Consider the following 4880-nt stretch of genomic DNA (forward strand, 5'->3'; position numbering starts at 1 on the left):
TATATATATATATATATTATATATATATATATATTCACACACACACACAACACACCACACACACACACACACACACACACACACACACACACACAACAATATATATATATATATATATATTTTAATATAGATATATATTTTATATATATATTATATATTATATATTTGTCCTGGTAAGACAATAAACTGCCCCCGGGGGTTTTCCCTTGAACAAGGATAGCCCCCTATTAGCTCCCTATCCAGGGTTGGGGTTTGAAGCTGTGGCAGTGGATATCTGGTGAAAACACCTTCGGTTCTACTGATTACTGGTTTCACCAAACAATATGTCTGGCGTTTTGCAGTGTAACTGTTTCAAAGCGGAAGAGATAGTTCCTCCTAGTTAGTTGGAGATTTGCGAGTTGAGAAGGAGCCGGGGGGATTCCACTCAACTTTTCTTTTCTCCTGACAAACCTCTACACCAATGATTAAATACAGAAATAAAAATTCATACCACATCGCCCGTCGCGGGGGTTATCAAGGGGCGCGTTATTCAGTGGGCAACCAGGCTGAAAATTTTAAATATGCATCTGGAAGACAAAGAAGATAAAGAAAACATGTCCAATTAAGAAACGCATTAAAAATGGGAAAACGTGGAACGTAAGGAAAATGAAAGAGATGGGTAAATTACATACTGTCTGTAACGAAATGGATAGATAACAACATTCAAATACAAAGGAATAAGGGGAGACCAATGGAAAAAAGTAATGGAAGTTTCAAAGCTAAAGAAAAAAAGACAGTTCTTTTTTGGAAAAGAAGAAGGAAATTATAGTCACGGAGTTGCTATGATTCTCACGAAAAAAAACTGCAAATGCACTGATTGGGTACAGCCCAATAAATGATCGCATTTTAAAAGTCAGAATACAAGTAAAACCTTATAACATTAGTATTATACAATGCTACGCACCAACCAACATTGCAAGTGATGAAGAAATGGAAATTTTTTATAACACTCTCCAAGAAACTTTAGACACAATCCCTAACAGAGATGTAAAAGTAATCATGGGAGACCTCAACGCCAAAGTAGGCAAAATGATCTAAAAAATGATACCTGTGGAAAATTCGGCCTTGGAGATATAAATGAAAGAGGTGAAGATTTTATTGAATTCTGTAGCTAAGAGGTTATAGCCAACACATAGTTCCAACACCACCCAAGACACTTGTACACGTGGTTTTCACCAGACAAAAGAACACGCAACCAAATTGACTACATTGTGTTAAACCAAAAATGGAAAAGTTGTATAAAAAATGCCAAGACAAGACCGGGTTTGCCGACTGCAAAAATGACCACCAACTACTAACTATCGACTTTAAAATAAGACCAAAAAGATGGAGCGTCCACACCCCCTCTAAAGCTCGACTAAAAAACCCCTTGATAACAATTACAGAATTACAGTGTCAAACAAAATTTAAAATTACTAAATAAATGTGAAGATGATAAAACACCAAATGAGTTTGGGAAGAAGGAAAAGAATTCGCTGAGCGCTGCTTAAGAAACTATCGCCAAAAAGAAAAAGATAAATTCCCCCTGGATATCTGAAAAAAACAATAAGTGAAATTGAAACAAGAAGATGCCTAAAATCAAAGGGTATCAATAATCCAGTTGAGGAAGTAATTTACAAAATACAAAAAAAATTTTAAAAATTTTATTTGGCACCAAGATAAGGGGGGGAAAATAATATTAAATTAACATTGCCAAAGAACTAAAAACTGTTCTATCAATAAGACAACTAAAGAACTCTATCAAGGAGTACGAAACATCACACGAAAATTTAAACCTATAATGGAAAAGAAGTCAAAGATAGATGGAATCAATATTGTTCCAACCTATACAAAAAGAATAAAGATCTAACAACAACATTAATTAGACTCAATGACAGCGAAGATGAACCACCGCCACTGCTAGACGAAGTCATAAAAGCCATAAAAGAAGTAAAAAATAACAAAGAACCCGGGAATAGATGAAATAACAGCAGAACTAATCAAGAATGCTGGCGAAAGTGTAATATTCTACAAATTTTGTACAAAAATTTTGGGAAACGAAAGAAGATGGCCAGAAGACTGGGTAAAATCAGTCTTTACTCCCATACCAAAAAAAGGTGACGCACTCCAATGCAACAATAACAGGACAATTGCATTAATAAGTCACAGCAACAAAATTCTGATGAAAATTATTGCTGAAAGAATGAAGTTAAAGTTAAGAGAAGAAATTGCAGACGAACAAGCAGGTTTTCGCCCTGGAAAAGGTACCAGAAACCAGATTCTGAATCTGAAATTGATCATAGAGAAAAACAGAACATCAGAAAGACCTATTCCTGTGTTTCATCGATTACTCGAAAGCTTTTGATACTGTTGATCATGATATCCTCTGGAATAACATGACCGATATGAAATTTCCAAAAAACATCATCCAACTAATAAAAAACCCTGTATGACCCAAAAACAAGCAACTGTAAGAACCACTTATGGGTTAACAGAATGGTTCGAAGTCAACCAAGGAGTACGACAAGGTTGCTTCTGTCTCTGCCCCCTTTTAAATATATTCTGAAGCAATTATGAGAGGTGCTCTAGAGAATTTTGAAGGAACTGTAGAAGTTGGGGGCTACAAAATATAAATCAAGATAGCCGATGATATAGTTTTAATTGCCAGCAGTAACATTGAACTACAGCAACTACTAGATAAAGATAGTGAAGCAAGCGAAAAGGCTGGTTTGTTTCTTAATGCCAAGAAAACTAAGATCATGAAGATTCGAAGATAACCGGCAAAGAACGATGATGAAATGTTACAATCATGGAAATGGTTGTTGGAAAATGTGAAAAAAGTTCACTATCTTTGGGGGCTGCTTTAAAAAAATACATATGATGATTCACCAGGGTAAAAGAAGAATTACCATTGTCAAAAAGCCACAGTTGCTCTCAATAACATCTGGAAAGACCGAAGCATTACCTTACGGGCAAAGCTGAGGGTTTTTGAACCATTAGTTTCCCATTGCGTCATATGGTTCTGAGTGTTGGGTGCTGAAGAAGATAGACAAGAAAAAGGTCAATAATTTTGAAGTGTGGTGTTACAGACGAGTACTACGTATTTAGTGGACAGAAAAGAAAACAAATGAAGTGCTGAGAAAAATGGAATTGTAAAGACTGGCTGTTGGACAACTTGAATAAAAGGAAACTAAAGTTTATTGGTCATGTGATGAGAAGTAAAAGTATTGAGAAAACTTGCTGACAGGGGTGGGGATAGGAAACAAGGAAGAGGGAAAAACCCAAGACAAGAATGAGCGAAACATCAAAGATATTTGCGGGCGTCGATGGTTCAAGTGAAAGAAAAACGCAAGATCGAGTTGAGTGGCGAAAGATGGTGGAGAGGTCCACGGCTGCTCAAACATGAGCATACCGTTATTGATGATGATATATATATTTGTGTGTATATATGTGTGTTTGTGTGTGTGTGTGTTTTGTGTGTGTGTTGTGTGTGTGTGTGTGTGTGTGTGTGTGTGTGTGTGTGGTGTGTGTTGTGTGTGTGTGTGTGTGTGTGTGTTGTGTGTGTTGTGTTGTGTGTGGTGTGTGTGTGTGTGTGTGTGTGGTGTGTGTGTGTGTGTGTGTGTGTGTGTGTGTGTGTGTGGTGTGTGTGTGTGATAGCACTGAGAAGCAAAACCCAATAGTCTTAACGAGAAAATAACGACACAGTAACGAAAACAAACAAACAAACAAAGCCAGTAACAAGCATAGCAAGTGCAAGTACTCGGCGAAGTAAATGTTGCTGAGTCATGCACAGAACGGCCATTAAGTTCAAGGCTTCCACTCTGCTACACGGAGAAAGGATCCTCATAAACGTCACGCTTTGTGATAATTTAGTGTCTGATATCGTCCTCTGTGATGAATGGTAATATGATAAAGATATTAATGTGTTGATAATAGAAGGATAATGATAATGATACTAATACTAACACTGGTAACAATACTGATACTAATGCTAATAATTATGATATTAGTAATAATAATAACAATGTTGGTGATGACGATGACGATAATGTTGATGACGACGACGACGACGACGACGATGATGATGATGATGTTGATGATGACGATGACGATGATGTTGATGACGACGACGACGATGATGATGATGATGATGACGATGACGATGATGATAATGATAGTAATAATAACAATAACAATAATAGAAATAGTGGTGATGAATGTAGCCGCTGAGTGGGCAACTAGTGCCTGGTCCAAGCCCGGGTAATAGAGAGGGCTGACGTCAGTTAGGGCGACCTCAAATAGGAATGGGACAAAACTAAAAAAGCAAAAGCAGTAACAGAGGCGATGACAAAAACAACAACAACATTAAGATGAGAATGAGGGTAATGTATTGATAATAACCATCACAAAAATGAAACGAAGTAATATTTTTTTCTACAGGTGGATGATAAATATATACTTCCTTGGTATAATTGCCACCATATCATTGTGCTGCTCTTGCATTTTTCATGCTTCAATATGCACTCGTTCCCACTGACATCCGAATCAAATCCCTTCCACAAAGCAAATACAGTTACTCTTCAAAGGAAAGCGTTCGACCCAGTGAACAAATAGATAAATAAATCATACAGATTGGAGGACCCGTTCTGGCACGAAGCGCGTTCCATCAGCCCCAATGGAAGCTTATGCCCGCGGTCTCTCGCTTGCTCGGCTCGCTTTTTGCCGCGTCGTCCGCGCCGCTCCTCGCGCGGGCGGTTGGCGCAGCACTCGCGAGAGTAGAACAACCAAGGGAAGTACAAGAAAACACACGAACATGCAATATGGGCATATTCATGTGTTTTCTTGTACTTCTCTTCGTTGTT

This window comes from Penaeus monodon, chromosome 18, assembly GCF_015228065.2.
Source record: "Penaeus monodon isolate SGIC_2016 chromosome 18, NSTDA_Pmon_1, whole genome shotgun sequence".
Classification (NCBI taxonomy): domain Eukaryota; kingdom Metazoa; phylum Arthropoda; class Malacostraca; order Decapoda; family Penaeidae; genus Penaeus; species Penaeus monodon.